The sequence below is a fragment of the Myotis lucifugus genome, unplaced genomic scaffold, assembly GCF_000147115.1.
Source record: "Myotis lucifugus unplaced genomic scaffold, Myoluc2.0 scaffold_26, whole genome shotgun sequence".
In the NCBI taxonomy this organism is placed as follows: domain Eukaryota; kingdom Metazoa; phylum Chordata; class Mammalia; order Chiroptera; family Vespertilionidae; genus Myotis; species Myotis lucifugus.
Window position 1 is genome coordinate 6,681,972 of NW_005871074.1, and position 23,386 is coordinate 6,705,357.

General features: G+C 35.9%; 1 pseudogene; it reads right to left on the minus strand.

Annotated features, from left to right (window-relative positions):
• Positions 1-5,781: 5,781 nt before the first annotated feature.
• On the minus strand, positions 5,782-5,866 carry LOC111825442 (annotated as a pseudogene).
• Positions 5,867-23,386: the final 17,520 nt, after the last annotated feature.

Below are 23,386 nucleotides of genomic sequence, written 5' to 3' on the forward strand. Positions count from 1 at the left end.
TGCCTAGAGAAGCCTGTTTTTAGGGGGTATCGTTAAATTGCCATAATTTAGAATAAATTGATCATTAAAATATTGATTTTAAAAATAAAGACTCTATGGGTTCAGGGGTTCTCTATTATGGCTGTGTCCCCAGATGTTGTACGGCTCAATTCAACCAAAAAGCCACTATCTTCCTCTGGTTTTCCATGTGTTTCCCTCCCAAAGCTGAGAGCTTGGTCAAAGATGACGGACTTTTTATGATGGCAGAGAACTATATATGTATTTAGAAATATAAATGCAGTTTCAATTTCTGTCTAAAGCCTCTTGAATTCACAGGAAACAAATGAGAACTGCGAACTTTTAAGATCTATATCCATATATTCAATTCTCATTTAGGTGTAGTAAACTTATAAACTTTAAGAAGCAATGAAAAGTAATTCTATTAGGAACATACACTCTCTAATTTTGTAACAGGACACTTTACAGTACCCAGGAACCTTTTCCCTCACAGGCAGCGTTGCATATGGTTGTTCTAATATGGTCAAGTGAATTCCACTCAAACATTATGCAAATTTATGTCCAGGCTACCATCTACCTTCCCAATTGCTTAGCAATGTTTTATAGTGGCTCTGAGAGTGTTCCCTGTGGTCCTGTGTGTGTACTGAGTAGGCATCTTTATTGCCTTTTAAATGAAATAAAGATTAGAAAACATTGATTTACATAGCAGGGTGGCTCCTAGATAAATAAGTAGCAAAATACAATCATCATTTGTATGAAAATTGAGTTTATCAGCCACTTTGGAAAAGACCTAGAGTGCAAATATCATCCACATGCTCCAATTTAATGAAAGCATAGTCACTGATAATAGCACAGGATTAAAGAAAGAATTATGTTGGGAACATTTCTCTGACCGTGAACTTACTCTCAAATATTTCTGCAGTGAGAATAATATTTTGGAAATATTTTACTGGTTAGCAATCCATGTTTTTCTTTCCTTAGTAGTATATCTAACATGAAAGCTAGACATGAGGTTTGTGGTCCCAGGGAAAGGAATACAATATATGAAAAAAATCTATACGATGTAAGATGAAAAATGTGACAGAAGTGGAGGTCTGGCTGCATATGAAGGGGAAGAAGAGAGCTTCTAGTGGTGAGAGGAAATGGGGTAACAGTATAAGCAGCAAGAGGTCAGAGTTGAGTTCTTGTTTTTTCCCCTTGAAATCAAAATCCTTTTGGAATAAAGGGTTAGAAATATCTAGACTGTCCTGAGAAAGTCCCAGTGGGTATCTTTATTTCTCTCTCCTTGGGCCTTCTGAGATTGAGAGTAGAATTAAATCAATTATCCTATATAATAAAAGGCTAATATGCAAATTGTCCCCTTGGGAGTTTGACCACTTGAAATGACGTGCGCTGACCACCAAGGGGTGGTGCAGAACACAGGGGGCAGCACGGAACAAAGGAAGGTCCCGCCAGCAGCTGGAAGGCCCTGATCGGCCCTGATCTCTGGCCAGGCCTACGGACCCTACCTGTGCATGAATTTCATGCACCGGGCCTCTAGTGTAAAATAAAAATAATTAAATCAGTCATATTAAATAAAAAAGCTTTATTATCATCAACCACTGAATTTCATTTGAAGTGTGTTCATTTCAACCTTGCTACATTACTACAATAAATAAGATAAAGAGAAAAACATAGCTAAAAGATTTAGGCTAGCAGCTTATTTGGATATTAACCCTGACTTCTTTGGCTTAATTCATAAACAATTTTAAAAACATGTATATACTTTCCCCCTTGAAAACTATTTATGTACTTTACATTAATGAGATAAAAAACAACAATCCACAACCAACCAAACAAACAAACAAAAAATCCACAACTAAAGTTTGAAATTGATGACATGATCTTTGTTTTTCTTCTCTATTTTATTCAAGCATTTGTGAAGTATTTGTCAGGGTCAAACCTTAACACAGCAGTTTTTGTTTATAGTATTAATTTACCAAGAAAAAAACATGCCTTTACAGTTGTGCCAATTAAGCTTTAACCCAACCCATACTTAAAATTTCAACCAGAATAGTTTGTTATCAATTCTATGTGGTTGTTTTAACTGGTTGTGATGTCCATGCAACTGTGTAATAGCATAGGCCTGTAATAATTCTCTAGGCAGTGGACATAAAAAAGAAGAAAAAACCCTCTATAATTTAATTTCCTCCTGACTCCTGCCCTTTCCTTCCCTTGATGAGTAAGTGAATTAAATGTACTAAAATCCTCATCACAATTTCCTCCTGCTCCATGAACACAGGTTTGGCTACTCTCAGAAATAATTGCATTCTTTCTTTTTACATGCACCAATAAACTGAATTACTGTGTTTGAACTGACATTGGTGAGAGGGAAGGAAAACTTCAGGTTCAGAGTTTAAGAGAAAAAAAAAAGCAACTAAATGTCTCTGCTTATATAAGCTTCAAAAGAGATACCACCAGAGCTGCATACTTGGTGAGCTTATCTTAGCAAGAATGGTTTTGCAAACGGAATCTATTAACATGCATTATAACTTCCCACACCAAGGAAACATTTCCCTTACTGTTGTTCTTTGAGGTCAGAAGGGCTCTGTTATTAAAGGCTGCAGCCTAAGAGTGGCCCTGCAGGTGCACAGCGGAGAGAATGCTTGGCAAGCCAGGGGTGGGCGCATTAGGGATTTTTCTCTGTTGCAGCGTGGATGCTGTAGAAACATTCTATTGATTCTAGGGGAAATTTCAGCTGCTTTTCAGTTCACATAAAAATTTTTTTGACCTAAAAGTTTTCACTCAGAAGAAAAAGAGAAAGAAAGAAAGAATGAAATAAGACTGGCTTACATCCATTCTGTCCTTGGTAAAAACTGAATGAAGGGCATTTAAAAATCTATCAGTCTTCTAACACTTTTTTGGTTTAATGTAGAGCAGTAAGTGTTAGGAGGCATGTTAGATAGTGAAAGGAACAAAACAATGGACAACATAGAGCGTAGGGCTTAATTACTGTTTCCATTAAGATCCAAGGCATGCCAAAGAATTATTGAGCAGAAAACATTGATATCTGAAGATAAAAAGAACTTCACATTAGATGGGAAGAGGACTGATTTTAAAACCAGCCAGAATTAGATCCTGAAACAGAAAAAATGACATTCATGGAAAAACTGGTCAAATTAAAAAAAATTGGGATTCAGTTAATATATCACTGTTAATTCCTTAGTTTTGACTAATGTAACACAGTAATATAAGATGACAACACCAGGGAACATTAAAACCAGGTGAAGGGTATGCAGGAACTTTCTGTATTATACATCTAAAATTAACACAAATAATATCCCCCCCGCCCAATTATTCTAAATAAATACTCCATTAAAAAATGTCTGGAGGCAGGTACACAGTCTCCCGTGTAAGGCCCAGGGCACTCTGAACACCTGTCTTGCAAAGAGGATGCCCAGAGATCTATTAGATTCTTGAATGAGCAGACTGGGCAGCATGCCGTGCTCCTTTATTTTGTTTGAAAGTGAAACAGACCTCTCTCATTCTAATGTTGTGTATTGTAATACTGATATGTGAAGTGGGGATGCTCAGAGGCTAGGATGTTTGTAACTGGAGGCTTGTGTCTTTGGAATTGGATACTGAGACCATCATCTTCCAGTGATCAAGGCAGAGATACTGGAATGATGGCACTATGAAAATTAACCTGCTTGAATCCCAAGCAGTGAGGCAGCCTTAAGTGAACTCAGAGAAAGCCAGTAAGATGCTATGAAAAGACACTACCTTATATGGTGTCCCAGTGTCCCCTTCCACTAAAGAAAGCAGGGTAAATTGTCCAAAGATATTTTCAGAAGAGACTGGTTGAACAAGCTGAGACTTATAATTCTCCCTGTGTTAGACATGACCTCCTCAATGTCATCTACTTGCCACCCAGGTACTGAGGTATTCTGGTCACCAGAGCAAGCCCCGAATTGTGTGGAGACAGACAGATGATTGTCCATACAAGGAAATCTGAAGAAAGGCAAAAGGCTGCCTGGCTAAAGCTGGAAAGGGCTTGACATTCTCATTACTCACTCCTTTGGTTTAGGATAGATCCTAAAAAGCATCTTTTAAAATGTTGCTTCAGTGAAACAATGTGTTGGCAAACACTGTCCCATTACTAGAGCAAGATTAAGAAAAAGTGAAAATCTCAAATCACTTTTGAATCATGGGGATTAGGAAAAGGAAACCCTGAAGCCAAGGACATTTCTGACATTTCCCTAATCTACCTTGCCAGCATCGTATTTCATCTCTCCCTCAGACCTTAGCACATACCCAGTTCTCATTCACTGTAAGCTTGTGATTCATGACAGAAATAGTTCCAGTTAAGATCTAGAGGCAGAAAAGTTCTAATAAAAGTATGAAGGTAGAATGTTTGGAACTGATAAGAGAATTTGTGGTACCAACTGATCTTTTTCCTGAGCTGTCCTCATCCTGTCAAGGAATAGAAGACCTTCAACTTCAAGACCAAGTCCAAACTGGTTAATTAGAATACTTGTATGTCTAATTAAATTTGAGAATGGCTCCTAATTATCGATTTCATTAGCATTAATTATTATGTCAAGTGGCTAGCCATATATTATTGCCATAAAGTGCATTTTAAGGTCAATTCACAAAGGTATATTTTCTTTTTACACAAAAGCATGGGAAAGACTTGCTATAAAGCACCCATCCTATTCAGTGTTCTACATGCTCCCACTGAAAAGTACAAATTTTCTAGCTGCAGTAAAGTTTTTACAATTCCTATGGCTCTCCCAGGGGCAGAATATTGATATTTACTTCTGATGGAAAGACATGCTTCACCCTGGGAGTGCTTACAAATGTTATCTAAATTAGTGATCTTCATAATGAAGCTGACAGAGTCAAAATTGATCAACCTGAACAGTTCCTATAAGTAGCAATGACAATTTTTATCTTCCTCTGCAGTTTTTTCATAAAGTGACAGCATCGCCTGATATCTCATATTCCAAAATACCAATAGTCAACCAGCAATCAAAGGCTTCAATAAAGTGAAGAGTCTAAGAATGCTTTAAATCTTGATCATGGTTATAAGGAACCACATATATGTGAATATTAATTGTACGGTACAACTAAGCTTTCTGTGGCTTAGTATATCTATTTTATCATTCACAAAAATCAAGGTAAGATAAGAGTATAGGAGTACAAGGGATGCACACCAAAATAGATCATTCTCTTAAGAATTTAAATTTAAATGTTTTCTTGTATACCAAAATTTCAAAATTCTGATATATAAATTTCTTTGCCTTTGTATATTAGTGGAAGACATGCTTTAATAGGTTGCTCAAATAGGGATATGTGCTTTGTCATCCTTAGCCCCTCATCTGGTAATTTTTCCTGAGTCTCTAATATTCTGATCCTGTAGAACCCTGTGTATACACATATCACATAATATATTGCAATTACTAAATTAGTTGTCTATCTCCCCAACTAGACTATGAAAGAAGGAACTGTGTCATGTTTATTTTGATATCTAGCACAAGGCCTAGATTAAGAAATGCTTAATAATTTTTTAAAATTAGTTTTATGGACATAAAATTTACATATCATTAAAAATGCCAATTTTGAGAGTACCATATAGTGAGTTCCAGGCATGTAACCATCACCACCATCAACATACAAAGATACAGAATAATTTCACCACTCTTAAGTACACCTTCATGTCTTTGAAATCAATTGCTTCCCCAACCAGTCTATGACCCTGAAATTGCTGATCTGCTTCTTTCTGTCACCAGATTTTAATTTTTTTAAAAATATGAATGCTTCACGAATTTGCATGTCATCCTTGCACAGGGGCCATGCTAATCTTCTCTGTATCGTTCCAATTCTCTCTCTCTCTCTCTCTCTCTCTCTCTCTCTCTCTCTCTCCCCTCCCTTCCTCTCTGACTTTAGAATAATTTTTTCACAATTTATCTATGTTATTTAATGTATCAGTAGTTCATTATTTCTTATAACCGATCAGTATTTCATTGCATATACCACAATTCCATAATTAGTTCATTCGTTCTATATTCAATATATATTTAGATTGTTTGGATTGTTGAACAGTTTTTCACCAGCATTCTTCATTGTGTTGTGTATATGATTCTGCCTAATAAAAACTTCCGTTACATTTTATGTACAGCAAGTCTGCCAGCAACTGCTTGTCTCAGATTTTATTTTTCTGAAAGGATTTCACGTTCATTTGAAAAAAAAATTTCCACTGAATACAGAATTTAGATTAACAATTTTTTAAAATATATTTTTGTCTGCCTTCATTGTCTGCCTTGCATAGTTTCTTATGAGCAATATGTCATCATTCTTCTTTTTTATGTATGTTTTCATTGATATTAGAGAGAAAGGAAAGGAGAGGGAGAGAGAGAAGGGGACTCTCTACCTATGCAGATCTCTGGAGTAATCTGCTTCACAAATTCTAGGGTTTTTGTTTTGCTTTGTTGTTTTTTTTGTTTTTAACTCTGATCTCAATCTCTTTAGCTGAAGAGAGCCATTAGGTTGCAACTATGTATTCCCTCTCTGTGCTGCAGCCTGAAAACTTAGTCTAGACAATAAATTGGGGTAAACATAAACCTTATTTCATTTGTTTCTCTTCTTTCAGGAACCACAGTCTACAATTGCTTAGTGTCCAAGGTCTGATAACCATAGTTTTATATATTTTTTCCAATTTTCCAGCTATGTAAGGTGTGAGCATGAATCTGGTCCCTATTGTTTTTTCATGTCTGAAAGTTTTCTTACTCTTGATAATTTTTTAAATGTAGTGAAGACATAAAATATCATGGTCATTTAATATGCAAATTACAAAATTTAAGAGGAATAGCTAAGAAGTTGAACAATATTATCAGTATTCAAGGATATCAAAATTATACTGGTAAATATCAATTTCATCATTTAGGCTCAATTAAATCAATTGTTCAGGTAAAAATGGAAAGGGAAGCAAGGTATGGGAACCATGGTTTAATAGCAGTTTATGTAAAAATACTGCTCAGCTTTTGATAATTTTATAAAAGTTCTGTGCAGGGTGTTTTATCAAGAAGATTATTTTTTAAATGCAATCTTCAATAAAAACCTTCATAGAAATATGTGATCAAATCAAAGGAGTTATAATTATCACTCTGTAATTCTATACTCAATTCAATTTTCTTAAAAATTTGAACATAAACTTACCATACAACCTAACAATTATACTCTAAGTTCTACCCAAGAGAAAGAAATGAAAACAAGTCCATACAAAGATTTGCATGCAATTCTTTTAGCAGCATTATTTATAACAGCAGAAAACTGAAAATAATCCAATGTTTATCATCTGGTGAAAGAATTAACAAAACATGGTACATTTATATAATGGAGTATTATTCAAAAATTAAAAGGAACTATTAATATATGCCTGCTTAGAACCCACTTTTATAAATAACTGATAAACTAATTGTGTCTGGAAGAAGAAAATCTTGGCCTATAATAATAGACTAATGTGGTATTTTTGCAATCACCAGAGAGTGATCCAGAAACAAGTTTTACCACTTCATGTGGTCTATTCTCCATCTACTCAGCAATAGTTATGGTTCTGTTTTATTTTCTACCATCCTGATTTTTCTTCACTTCTGGTGTTTTTAGAAATTTTGATAATGTATTCGATCATAGGGTAATTTTGTCTAGAAATCACCAATCAGAAGAAATTGGAAAGAGAAAGTGAAACAATGATATATAAATAAAAAAATCTTTTAGTTTTACCTGACAGAAATCCAATTCAAAGACAAAATTTGAAAGGAGATTACATTTTGGATGACTCAATATTCTTAAGAGGGCAGTTCTCTCCAAACTGATCTATAGGTTTAATGCATGGAATGGGGGGAAGGATGAAAGGGGGAGGGAATCTCTGGTGAAAAAAGGGGACATCATAATGATTTCAACAATAAAGATAAATTTAAAAAAATAAAGTAACAAAATACTCATTTGGAAAAAAAATCCCAGCAAGCTTTTTTCCCATAGAATTTTACAAATATACACACGCACATGCGTACACACACAAGAACTAATCTTAGCTTCTTAACTCATACCACAAAAATCAATTAAAATGGATCATAGAACTAAATATGAAAGCTTAACTATAACATTTTTAGAAAAAAGGAAAAACATCTTTGTAACTTTGGATTAGGCAAAGATTGTTGGATACAACACCACAAGCACAATTTATAAAATAATTGATAACTGAACTTCATCCAAATAAAAATATTTCCTTTTCAAAAGACATCATTGTAATCATGGAAAGCAAATCATAGAATACAAGGAAATATTTTCAAATTTTATTTCTAATACAGTACTTGTATCCCAAATGTACAATATACTCTTACTACAGGAGTATAGTAAGAAGACAAACAACCCAATTAAAACATGGGAAAAATATCTGAATAGTCAATTCACCAAAGAGATATATGAATGGCCAATAAACACAAAAGGAGCTCAGCATCATTAGTCACTAGGGTAATGCCAATTAAAACCACAATGAAATAACACCACACACATAAACAACAAAATGACTGACTTAAAAGTTTGACAAATCAAGCATTGTCCAGGAAGTGATGAAATGTTATTGATAGGAATATAAAATGATAAAATCACTTTGGAAAACAGATTTTTTCTTAAAAATTTGAACATAAATTTATTATATAACTTAATAATTATACTCTAAGTTCTACCCAAGAAAAAGAAGTGAAAACATGTCCACTCAAAAATTTGTATATGAACTGTTTTTAGCATCATTATTCATAATAGCCCCAAACTGAAGAGTCCAAATGTTTATCAGCTGGTGAAAGGATAAACAAAATATGGTACATTCATATAATGGAATATTATTCAGAAATTAAAAGAAACAAAATATTAATAGATGACTCAACATGAATGAGCCTGAAAAACATTATACTGAATGAAAGACGTCATATTCAGAAGACCAGTTACTGTATGATTCTTTATATATAAATTTTTATTTTAAAAAATCTTTAAGAGACAGAAAGCAGATCAGTGGCTGCCTAGAACTGGAGGTAGGAATAGAAATTAGCTGTAATACAGCACAAGAAAACTTTTTGGAGTAATGGGAATAGTGTAAATTGAAATATGTTATTAGTTGCGTAACTCTTAAAATTTTACTAAAATTCATTAAATTGTATACCTAAAATGGGCATATTTTATGATATGTAACTTATACCTCAATAAAACTGTTTAAAAAATGAGAATGAAGGGGAGAGGTCATTCAATCAAACACAAGTGAAGCAGCAATATAGCTAGTTCTTTGGGAACCACAGTAACCCTTAACTTGAATACCATGAATCAATCTCTATATCCTCCATCTCAACTTCTGTATGTGTATGTGTGTGTGTGTGTCTGTGTGTGTATGTATTTCACCTAAACTTCCTACATACCACTTTTTGTGGTCAGGAGACATGGTTTCTTGGCTTATGTTTAACTAGAGGCCCGGTGCATGAAATTCATGTACTGGGAGGGGGGTGTCCCTCAGCCCAGCCTGCACCCTCTCTAATCTTGGAACCTTTGGGGGATGTCCAACTGCCAGTTTAAGCCCGATCACTGTGGGATCAGGTCTAAACCAGAAGTCAGACATCCCTCTTACAATCTAGGACTGCTGGCTCCCAACCGCTCACCTGACTGCCCCTAACTGCTTCTGCCTGCCAACCTGATCACCCCCTAACTACTCCCCTGCCAGCCTGATCGACACCTAACCGCTCCCCTGCCAGCCTGGTCCCCCCACAACTGCCCTCCCCTGTTGGCCTGGTTGCCCCTAACTGCCCTGCCCTGCTGGCCTGATCGCCCACAACTGCCCTCCCCTGCCAGCCATCTTGTGGCTGTGGGTGCTGCCATCTTCGAGGGTGGGGCAGTTAATTAGCATATTCCCTCCTTATTGGCTGTGGGTGCTGCCATCTTTGAGGGCTGGGCAGTCAATTAGCATATTCCCTCCTTATTGGCTGTGGGCTCTGCCATCATTGCAACAGCACAGTCAATTAGCATATTCCCTCCTTATTGGCTGTGGGCTCTGCCATCATTGCAACAGCATGAGGGTCAATTAGCATATTTCCTCTTTATTAGATAGGATAGCATTTTTAGTGGAGAGGGGCTGAAACTAACTTACTACTTGGTTAAAAACTCCAATTATCTTGGTTTGGGTGTGAATTCTCCTTGTATCAATCAATAATCAATAGCAATTAGAAGGTCAGACTCTCTCTGCTATATTGTGTATATGTGTGTATTTTGTGTATGTGCTCTTAATTACAAACATACACACATGGAATTTCTTTTCCATCTATTAATCTATTTAATCTTAATTAATTCTTAGGACACTTCTATGAGGTAGAGGCCAATATTTCCATGTCACATAAAGAAAATTTATCATGTAGAGATATTAAAATATATAATGAAGGTCATATATCTAAAATGTTAGTGCCAGATTTTGAACTGAGTGTGTCAAGCCTTTGTTCCTTTCTTGAAACAACACCTCTTCTTTTAGAAATTCCTCTACTAAGAATTTGAGTGCTACATTACTTCTTTATCAGTGTCAGACTGCCTCTAATTTTTCTAGAGAAAAGATTATTTTCTGAACGCATCTTAAACGTATACTGGTCTCTGAAATCTGAATAAATGAATATTCTCTCTCAAGTCCAGGGCTTTCATCACCACAATTTATGTTAGCTCCTTTTTGCTCCACGCCACTAGCTCTCTGCTTTTCTTTGGGTGTTCTAATGTCTAATTTTCAACAGTTTTCCTCAAAATGAAAATCACTATTGGCATGGTAAGCATTTGGAGTTTTATTATTGATTTATGCCTTGGGTGAAGAGGTTAATTAAATGTGAATTTTAAGCCGACAACATGATTAGGAGAGTGAAGCAACTGGAATTCATGAATACTTCCAAAGCCATTAAACTGTTTAAAATGAACAATGAATAGAGGTGGGGGAATGGAGGTGGAATGGAGAGATAGACCAGCCCTCTGTTACTTGTGACTGGATTAATGAAATTCTGAATAATAACAAAATCTTTCCAAGGCTTTTCATTTTGCATTTATATTGACATTAGCATGGAATATAATACATTCCTAATAAACCACTCTTCCGTATTCTCTTTGTTTCTTCTGTTTCAAATTGCATCATAGAACCTTGAGTTTACCAAATCAACTACAGAAGGGGGAGGGGGAACAATTCATGCATTATCAACCCTTAAAGAGTCCTCAGGACAACTTTGTAAAGCTTGAGAAGGATATATAGACCAAGTATCTTCATTCTCCCTTTTTTCCAAAATGACCTTTTGGAGGTCATAATTTGAAAACCTAAATCCAGGGTGAATCTTATCTCAAAAAGTTGCATAAAAATTATTACATAGAAATAATTGATATCAGGAAATGAGGAATCTGGGTTTGGTTTCAACCTAGATTATAATTCCCCTGAATTTAAACACTGGTGGATTTTATTTACCATTTGTAACCTTCCTTCTTTAAATTCCCAGGCACATAGTGGACAGTCATTCAGTTCTGGTTAGTGATAAATAAAGTTCTACAACCCTAGGAGATGTAAAAATATAAATGACAATGATTACCTAAATATACTCATTGATATAAAAAAGGATAGGCAAAATGTTTAAATCAAGTGAGATAGTCATTCAAGAAAACTGAAAAATTACTAAGGACATGATATATACTAGTAGATATTAATAATTACATGGTTATAGAAAAGACATCTATTTTAGAAACAAAGCAGATGATTTGACATTCATTGTTATTACAAATATATGTCCTAAACATTATCAACACTATAATAATATTTATTGCATTTTAGTTTGTAATAGGCATAGCCCTGTTAACAAATACTAGATAAATAACTATAATGTGGGGTATAGAAATGATGCAACATATTAAATGGTACAGTAACACTCAGAATCAACCTTAGAACACTAAAGAAATCTATTGTCATTGTGATTCAATCCAGGAAAATATCTAATGTTCCAAAATAACAGAAAATATATAGACCTGTACTGAGGTGGAATCAAAGACTCAGAAAAATGCAAGTTAAAAATAAGCCTAAGAATCAGATAAAAAGGATTAAAAATACTGACAAACACTAAACTAATAGCTACATAAGGCTGAGGAAGGAAAGATGAAACATTTTCCTGTTAGAGACTGAGAAGCCATTCAGTAAATCATTGTGAAAGTTCATGCAGGACACATGCACAGGGCAATGACCACAGCTAGGCTCTGGACAATGAGGTGCTGATATTTTGCCTTAAAAGCTGCAGCAGATCAAGGCCTGAGGCACTGACATCCAAGTCCAGGTCATGGTTGCCTGTTTCAGAGTGGTCTAGGAGTGGTCTAAGATTCTAAGTCAGAATCTTAGAAGAATTCTGCTGACTGAAGTGGCTAACTCCTAGAACCTAATTTCTCAGAGTCACCAGAATGATACAAGGAACTCAATCTCCCTTTCGAATGTTCTCCACTCCAGGAAACTTCACTGTATCCACAGTGAGTGTCACCCATGATATCATCCCAACCCCTGCTTCTCCCACTCACTTTATTTGGTTCCAGGTGGCCAGTTTTGCCTTCACACATAGGCCCCACTCTGCACTTCCTTCAGGTCTGAGTTAGCAGGCTCTCCTAAGAGCAGGGTTTCTCAGTCTTGGCATTGTTAACTTTTTGGAGCAGATGATTCTCTGCTTTGAAGGTGTCCTGTGCATTATAGGACATTTAGCAGAATCACTGGCCTTTACCACTAGTTCCCAGTAATACCCCCAATTATGATAATAAAAATGCTGCCAAATATCCCCTGGAAGGGCAAGAATGGCTTGCCCTGGCTGAGAACCACTGCTTTAGAGGTTGCTACCTTTAATACACTGGCCTCAGGAATCTGACTCTCAACCTACCTAATCCCAGATTATACAATTGTTAAGACAGTAAAGGACATCTGAAGATTAAATAATATCTTAAGCCAGAAAAATATTGAAACTGACTACTGGATGTGGCTGTTTTCAGGACCCAGAAGCCCTTGAGTCTCTAACAGAAGATCTAAGTAACTGCAAAGCAACCTTCATGCCCAACCATAGGGATGCTTTGTTACAGAGCTCTCTACCACCTAGAAATGTACTTAGTTTTTCTATATTTCTAGCAGACTGGTCTCCAAATAGTCAAGACTAGAGAAAATAGAGTTTTCTCCTGATTCTGTGTCATGAAACTTTTTTTCTAAGCTCTGATTCATTTCAGGAAAGTCAACAGTCTGAATATCTACTCCCTTCAGGGAAACCCTACTCTCTACCCATGTGTGTGATCCTGCTATGTTTTTAACAGAAAATGACTTCACAACATAAATGTATAAAAATACCCATAAAGTGGCAAGTGGGTAGCTTTTCTATATCTATTCCTTCTGAATTATATAAGTGGTAACTTTTTTCATTTGTAACATGTATCAAAATTTTCCCATGGAGGAATTAAATGACATGGTGACAAAGAGTAAAGGACCAGAGGATGGGACTTACACGAAGGAGATTTCATATCAGCAGAGAGTCTAATGTCTGGAGTCATTCAAGATGCAATTGAAGGCAGTCAGTTTCAAATCCCTTTGGATACTTCAAGCAGAAGCTGGAAGATATTGTGAAGGAAAATCCATGCACTACCTAGGTGGTTGTCCAAGATGATCCTTTAGTTATATGGCTCTGTGGACAAGAAAAGATGACGAGAACAACAAACAATCCAACAAGTCAAAATTTCAAGAAGATCTTACACTCAGAAAAACGGCATACTTTTTTGATTTACCTAAATAGCAGGTGCCACTTAAACAATATTCAGATGCATTAACAAGAATCAAGGGACCAATTATTTGCCATATTCCAGCATGAGAGTATGTGTGTGCATGTGAATGAATTCTGTTCATTAGGAGTAATTAATCAGTTTGGAATCATAATTAATTTTTAAAAAATTTGTATTAAATTAATTAGAGTGCGATTGTGAAAATGGTAAAATTGCCACAAATCCATGACTATTCAAAAATAAGGGTGTGTCTTAGCTTGGATATAGCTCATATCTCTCATAGTCTCTCCTCTACAATAAGAATGCCCCTCCTCCTCACCAATTAGGACAATGAGAATAGCATCACCTCCCTCTGCCCAGAGAAAACAAAGTTGAGAGTACTAACAGTCAGCTTACTGCCCATACCTGAGTCTTCTAATACCAAAAGGAGGCTGTAATGATGAAGGATTTGAGTAAAGGAGAGAAGGAAGAGGGAGTGAGCATGCTACCAGCAGCCTGATGATAAAGAAGGGATGGGTATAGAAGGTAAGGAAAGACAGAATAGGGATTTACTATTTGGCTTAGTTCTTATTTTAGTTAATGACCAGAGAGATAGAAATATTTACTATATTATTTTTCCAACTATTCCAACCCACCAGGTTACCTTTTTATAAACTCTAGGCCCAGCAATAAACTTGGCTTTCATAAGCATATCTTGTGCAAATCTTTTTTTTGTTAATCCTCACCAGAAGACATTTTTCCATTGATTTTTTAAAAATTCTCTACTGTCTCCTTTTTCCCCCATTGACCTCTCTCCTGCCATTCCTTCCTGACCCCCAGCACATGTCTCTGCCCCCCTACTGTCTGGGTCCTTTGGTTATGTTTATATGCATTCATACAAGTCCTTTAGTTGATCTCTCCCCCACCACCCAAACCCTCCCCTGCCTTTACTCCAAAGCTCGATAGTCTATTCAATGCTTCTATGTCTCTGGGTCTATTTTAGTTAATCAGATTATGTTGTTCATTATATTCCACAAATGAGTGAGATCATGTGATATTTATCTTTCTCTAACTGCTTATTTCGCCTTGGCATAATGCTCTCCAGGTCCATCCATGCTGTTGCAAATGATAAGAGTTCTTTCTTTTTTACAGTAGCGTAGTATTCCACTGTGCAGATGTACCACAGTTTTTAATCCACCCATCTGCTGATGGGTACTTAGACTGTTTCCAGATCTTAGCTATTGTTAATTATGCTGTTATCAACATAGGGATGCATATATTCTTTCTGATTGGTGTTTCTGATTTCTTGGGATATATTCCTAGAAATGGGCTTACTGGGTCAAATGGGAGTTCCACTTTTAATTTTTTGAGGAAACTCCATACGTTTTTCCACAGTGGCTGCACCAGTGTGCATCCCCACCAACAGTGCACGAGGGTTCCTTTTTCTCCACACCCTCCTCAGCACTTGTCCTTTGTTGATTTTTTGATGATAGCCATTCTGACGGGTGTGAGATGGTACCTCATTGTCATTTTAATTTGCATCCCTCGTATGATTAGTGACTTTGAGCATGTTTTCATATGTCTCCTGGCCTTCTGTATGTCCACTTTCGAAAAATGTCTATTTAGGTCCTTTGCCCATTTTTTATTGGATTGTTTCTCTTCCTTTTGTTAAGTTTTATGTCCACTGATTTTTAGGGAGAGTGTAAGAGAGAGAGAAAGACAAAGAGAAACATCGATGTGAGAGAAACACATCAATCAGTTGCCTCCTGCACCAGCCTCGACCAGCCCTGGCCGGGGAGGAACCAACGTGCATGCCCTTGACCAGAATGGATCCAGGGAACCCTTGGTCCACAGGCCAACACTCTATCCACTGAGTCAAACTGGTTCGGGCTCCTGTGCAAATCTTTAGAACACTGCACCATGGAAATCAGAAATAAAGTGTTACTTTTTCTCCTTTTCCATGGCTCAGTGTAGGTGGGTGGTTCAACCACATAGAGGGGGATGCCTGAGCCATTTCCATCCTATAATATGCTATTGATATTTGTTTTCTGGTGACTAGTGGGGAAAACATATTTCTGGTTTTGTTTATTTCCCAGCCTCTAGAATATTTACTTATCCATTGAAAGGTTAGATTTAGAAAGAGCAAGTCTCCTGGAATACCTGCTTGCAAGATAACTGGAAAGAAGCACAGATAGAAACTTCCCACAACAGATTAATAATCAGAAATGTTAAAGCCTTAGGAAGGAAAATGCAGTATCAAAATTGCTTTTTGTGTCCTTTTTATCTGCACTATTCCTAGGAAGTCTTTTCATTTTGCCACTGATTTACAGCACTAACAAAGAGAAAATGTTGTGGTTACAAATGGCTTACTATGGCCTATTTGAACAATTCAGGCTCCCCAAAAATCCACTCACATGACTGAATTATTGAATTATTTGGAATGTATTTCTGCATCAACAAGCAACCATTTAATTACTAAATGTCCCCATTTTTGTTCCATAAGCACATATACATTTATGGAATTAGATTAACTAAAGCAAGAGGAAATAGTTAGCTAACAATTGCTTAAAATATATTGTGGATAATACAAAGGCTGTTTTGGAAGGTCTCTGAACTAAAAAAAAATTCCTGCCTATACTCATTAGAAAAGTAAAGAAAGCCTGACCCTCAACCTCCAAATCATTTTACTTATGGCAACAATAAAATCGTATTAGTTTAGCCTCCAATGACTGAAAGATCTTGACATTTCAGAGTAAGTGCTATACTACCTGTGATGTCTGATACACTGACAAAGGCAGGTGGCCCCTTCCCCAGGAGCCATGTACACATTTTGACTCTTTTTTAAAAATTGTCATCAGAGCTTATGACAGGATATATTTCAAATTCTAAATTATTATAGCTCAGAACACTGTGCTCATTTCTAAAAAAATAAAATAAAACTTACCCTTAAAAGATGAAATTTAAACTGATAACTAACGTGGAAGTTTAATCCACTCTTGGTTGTATTTACCATGAGGTAATGAGACCCATTATCTTAACCAGGACACAGTAGATAAAATAGGATGATCAATTAATATTGTTAAAATACCCTCAAAATGAAGTCATATCAGTTAATGTAGAATTTACTTCTTTTTTACTTTTCAATACACACACATAATGTCTAATCATTGTTAGACTGGAAGAAAAAAAGTCTTCCCTAACTCCTTCTATTCGTATATTGTTGTCTATTCTTCCAAATGTATGTAAATTACTCATTCTGTACATTATTGAAATGGTATTCAAGGAAAAATTTTAAAATAAATTAAAGCCGAAATTCTCCAGCAGCGATTCTCAACCTGTGGGTTGCGACCCCTTTGGCTGTCGAATGACCCTTTCACAGGGGTCGCCTAAGACCATCCTGCATATCATATATTTACATTATGATTCATAACAGTAGCAACATTACAGTTATGAAGTAGCAACGAAAATAATTTTATGGTTGGGTCACAACATGAGGGCCAGAAGGTTGAGAACCACTGCTCCAGTAGGTCAAATTACAGAGTATTCGTCTATTCTCTCATGTGCAATATGAAAACATTTGCCACTCACAGGGTGTGTACACTGTGTGCACTGCTATACAGCCTTGTGTTGAGGTAGATGCAGAACTATTTCATTCAGCCTATATTTCAAATTAACAGAGATCAGGAATTGCATTACTTGATTTTTATATGTTTTTATTTCTCTCTAACTTAGTGACTGTGACTTAGAAGGTGCTCAATGTCATAAATATAGTTTCATACTGGCTGTAAAGGAAATTGCAAAGAGAAAGTCTAAATATATAAGATTTTTAATGATTGTTACGTTAGTGGAATAAGTTAAAAAGCCTTCCAAATTTACTTCTGTAAAGCATTTATCTACATTACTTGTTCATGTAAAATGAACCAAGTAATTTTACTTATCTGATAAGCCAATCTTTATTTTTTCGTCACATATCCTATGGTGCATTTTAATAATAGAAACAAGTGCATTCTTCGGATCAAACTGAATTCAAATTTGAGCTCTATTACTTACTAGCTGTATAAACTTGGACATTACTTAACCTTCCCAAACCTCAGTTTTCTCATCTATAAAAAAGAAGACATCAAATAAACCTTAGAATTAAATTAAAGGAGGTGACATATGTACATTTTATAACATAGGTTTCAACATTTAGTAATAATTCCATGAATAGTTGCTCCTTACCTTACTTCAGATCAAAGTGCATTTTAGACATGTCATTGTATTTCTATGAAAACTGAAGGTTATTGAAACCAATTCATCTTATCTGTTCATTATATTGGAGCCAGTCATCTCAGTAACTATTATAGAAGAGTATTTACACATTATAGAAGTGTAAATACTCTTCTATAATAGTAACTCTATGCAGCTGAAAGCAATAAAACTGTATTTGCCTTTTAAACATCTATCATTTTGGCTTATTTTTTGTATGCATTTTATTTTGACCTCTATATGGCTAACATTTTCTGTGTCATTTCATATGACTTGCTGCTGCAGTATTTTACAGTGTACTTTGTTCACTACCAATTATTCAGAATTAAGGACATTCACTGAATTGAGATTAGAATGGAAACTCTCTGAGGTCATCTGTTTGCTTCGCCAGTGTCTTATTCCTGAGCCTCTACAGAAATCATGACAGGATAATAATTCTGGCAGTGGCTATCAATGCAGAGACAGAATGCTGAGTAAGCTCTGTGGCTTAAAATGTATATTCTGTGTTGTCCAGGCTGTTAGATTTAAAGTGTTTGACCTTGGAAAGGGTTTGGACAAAATTTGATAGACAACTACTAACCCAGGCCTGGAACTCAATTCACCTCTGAAATGAGAAAGGTCACATTTTCTTTCTTGTCCCTCTCCTATCCCCTCTTCTTCAACCTCGTTTTTCCACGTGGTCCAATGACCAATCATCCGGGAGACAGATGGTACATTGAGAATGTGCACAGCACGAGCTTACTCAGAAAAAATGCCCTTCTCCCTGGTTGGGGGGGGGGGGGGCGGGGGGGCAGGCTTCCATTCCATTTCAAGCTGGACTTGAAATCGATATGTCATTATACGCATATGATACAGGGAGAGACAGGAAGTGGATACACACCCAGGATAAAGTAATTTGGAAACAGTACTTTTAAATGTGCTGCTCACCAAGGAGACAAGAGCATTTCACAGTGGATTTCTTTGCCTCAATCACTGTCCTTTCTTTTTCTCACTTGAAGCAGTTTTCTAGACAAGCATGGTTACTTGCTTAGGAAAATTTCAAATTCCAGTAACAGTTTCTGATTGCTTATCTAGCTCCCAACTTCTAATTTTTTTTTTTTACTTTTAACTGCAACCCACAGTATTTGCCTTGGGGAGAAAATCCCTGGTACATTTAAAATAAAAGGGAAAAAATGTTTGCTTCATTGCATCCTACAAGTAATGGTGTTTTGCACTTAATTGTTTTTTAGCAGCATAACTATCTTGAGAGTAAACCCTTTGATAGTGTTCTTATTCCTATTACCCCCTCAAAAAATGCAATAAGCTAGTATGACAAGCATGCAATAATACATAAAATTGAGAAAGGGGCTACAGCAGAATTTATAAAACTCTCCTCTAGCTTTTGATGCCACTCAGACTTTCATAGATCTCCTTCATCATATTTTTTCTATTTAAACTAAGGTTCTTTGAACCATCCCACCCCAATTCTTCAACTTCCAAACTTCCTTTTGGGATGATAGCTAGTATGCTCCCTGTTTAACTCTAGAACAGTTTTTCTTCTTTCCAAGATTTCTCCACTCCTCTATCTTCAAACCTGATGCATTTAATGAGATGTATTTTATAAATTTATGGCTATTCTGATGCTCTTTACACAAGATAAGTATTTTTATTTAATTTCTTAAATTAAATAAAGGATACATTTTTGCTGACCCAGCTTTATTTTCTCCTTGGATTGGGGACTAAAATTTAGACTTTGGAACTTGAATGGAATCCAGCAAACTCATCAATGTGGGGATTGAATATGTAACCCCAACTTCATTAACATCTTGTTTCAATGAATTGATTTACCTGTTTCTAATCTTGGCTGGCTCCATTATGCATTCCAATCCCAGTCCTACTTCTATTAACGTATTTTTAAAGGCTTGGTAGATGAATATATATAGGTCTTTTATGGAAAAAATGTTTTAAGAGGAAATGCAGCTATTTGTTGAAATTGCTTTTAAAAGATTATATTAAAAATGTTTTTGGGGACATAGCTAACCTAAGGTTGCTAATTCTTTGGTTGGCCTGTAAAATAAACATTTACAACATAAATCTGTATAGTAAAGATTAGTTAGACTTCAAATAGACTTTCCAATCCTTTGTCCTTTTTCATTGGTATAGCTGCTTGCCGTATTAAGTCAGTCAAAAATGAATGAGACTTTGGCTATCAAATGGATCTAATACTAAATGCAAAATTTAGGACATATTATTTAATTTTGTTTGCTAAATTTAGACAGTTTAGAAGTCCACATATTTTAAAGAAATAGGCCACTTAGCAAATCTCCAAAGACTCATTTTAAATTCTAGTTACTCTTGCATCTTTATTCTCAACTATTCATTTATTCATTCATTCATGCATCCAGTATGTAATGAGTACTTGCAAAGTGGATGGCACTAGGCAAAGAATTGTGTGAAGATCGACTGGGAGAATCAAGACAGATGCAAACAACTATAACACACACAGAACATGATACACCTTACCAGAAAGGCATAGAGGACTGTGAGCATTCATAAAATTGGAAAAAGTAAATGTTAATTGGGGAGGACTAAGAATGACTTAATTGAGTGGATTACTTTGTACATAGTATAAAGAAAAAGAATCTAGACATATCCAAAAGGAAGGAAAAGGGGAGGGAATATGTGAATAAGTCAGAGAGCAGAAGACCCTGGTAGAAGTGGAACATATTGATTTTGTTGGAGTACAGTTTATAGAGATATAATTGAAGATAAAATTTTAAATGAACAATAAATTAATGAGTCTTTAAAAGCAGGTTACTAGTAAGTTTTTTTAGATGGTAATAAGAGAACAAGTTTTAAAAATATCTGGTGTTGCTAAGTGCTGAGCATCAACCTATGAACCAGAAGGTCACTGTTTAATTCCTGGTCAGGGCACATGCCCTGGTTTCTGGCTCGATCCCCAGTACAGGAAATGCAGGAGACAGTCGATCAATGATTCTCTCCCATCATTGATGTTTTTATCTCTCCCTCTCTCTTCCTTCTGAAACCAATTTTTAAAAAATCTAAAGTTATTTTTTGTTTGTTTAGCAAGAAAGTAATTTATATGAAGATTAAAAAAACAAACAAAGGAACATGAAAAATCATGACACCTTTAGCTTCAAAAATCACTATTAAATCAATGTAGGTGAAAAGTAAAAAGGCTCTGAATAAGGTAGCACAGTGGGAACAAAAGGATGAAATAAATTAAGACATGGTATAATTGAAATTGTGAAGTCCAGCTTTTAGAGGGATGAAAGCAGAAATGAGACAAGTTAAAAGAAGAATAAAGTTGGAGGGATTGCAATACCATACATCAAGCTACATTACAAAGTCACTGTTCTCAAAACTGCATAGTACTGGCACAAGAACACACATACAGACCAATGGAACAGAATAGAGAACGCAGAAATCCACTCAAGCCATTTTGCTCAATTAGTATTTGTCAAAAGAGAAAGAGCAGACAATGGAGTCAAGATAGTCTCTTCAAAAAACGGTGTTGGGAAAATTGGATAGATACATGCAAAAAAAATGAAACTACACGCCAACTTACACCATAAACAAAAAATAAAATGGGTAAAATATTTAAATGTAAGATGGAAACCATAAAAATCTTAGAAGAATCCATAGGGAGCAAAATATCAGACATATGTTGTAGCAATATCTTTACCGATACAGCTGCTAAGGCAATGGAAACGAAGGAGAAAATAAACAAATGGGACTACATCAAAATATAAAGCTTCTGCACAGCAAAAGAAACCATCAACAAAACAATAAGAAAGCCCACTGCCTGGGAGAACATATTGGCCAATGTTATCTCCAAAAGGGCCTAATCTCCAAAATTTATTTGGAACTCATACATCTTAACCAAAGGAAGATAAACAATTCAATTAATAAATGTGCAAAGGACCTAAGTAGGTACTTTTTGAAAGTGGACATACAGAAGGCCAAGAGACATATGGAAACATGCTCAAAGTCACTAATTATCCAAGATATGCAAATCAAAATGACAATGAGATACAATCTCACAACTGTCATAATGGCTATCATCAAAAATTCAACAAAGGACAAGTGCTGAGGAGGGTGTGGAGAAAAAGGAACCCTCCTGCACTGCTGGTGGGAATGCAGACTGGTGCAGCCACTGTGGAAAAATGTATGGAGTTTCCTCAAAAATTTAAAAATGGAACTCCCATTTGACCCAGTAAGCCCACTTCTAGGAATATATCCCAAGAAATCAGAAACACCAATCAGAAAGGACATATGCACCCATATGTTCATAGCAGCACAATTTACAATAGCTAAGATTTGGAAACAGCCTAAGTGCCCATCAGCAGATGAGTGGATTAGAAAACTGTGGTACATCTGCACAATGAAATACTACGCTGCTACAAAAAAAGAAGGAACGTTTACCATTTGCAACAGCATGGACGGACATGGAGCGCATTGTGCTAAGCAAAATAAGCCAGTTGGAGAAAGATAAATATCACATGATCTCACTCATTTGTGGAATATAATGAACAACATAAACTGATGAACAAAAACAGACCCAGAGACATAGAAGCATGGGACAGGCAAATTCAGAGGGAGGTGGGAGTGGGGGTTAGAGATCAACCAAAGGACTTGTATGCATGATTATAAGCATAACCAATGAACACAGATACTAGAGGGGTGAGGGCATGTGCTGGGGGTTGGGAGTGGCCGGGGAGAGGTCAATGGGGGAAAAAGGAGACATAGGTAATACTATAAGTAATACTTTAAACAATAAAGAATCTAAAAAAAAAGAAATGAGACAAGCTCCATACTTTTTATAGAGTAGCACAAAGAAATAAAAAGAGAAAAATAAGCAAGAAAATTAGTTTAAATGTTCTGTTATTTAAATATTCTCCTACAGAGGTTATATGGCCTGTTCTTGAATCATTCAAATGTATTAAATTGCTTTCAAAGGAAAGTTCATTGACTCTGAAGTCTGATTGCTTCAGTATGAAAACTGACCATCCACTGATCCACTGGAGCCAAGAATGTCTGCCTGTTGCCTAAAGCAGCCTTGCTAACGGCTAGTCTAAGTCAATCCTGTGTTTTCAGCTTCATGACAATAATCAGGTCTTGGCTTGCAGACTTTATAGAGCTGGATATTTTATAAGTTATATTTATCCAAGAATGCTACGCACAAGTCTTGTTCTAGATGCTAGTTTCTGCCTCCAAGAGGCCCAATGACCAATGAGGAAGACCATCTTTTCTTCACTTGATTTTACTTCCTCACTACCTACTCATTCCATAATCCTCTGAAATATGATTTTTGTCCTTGCTATTCAGCTGCAACACCTAA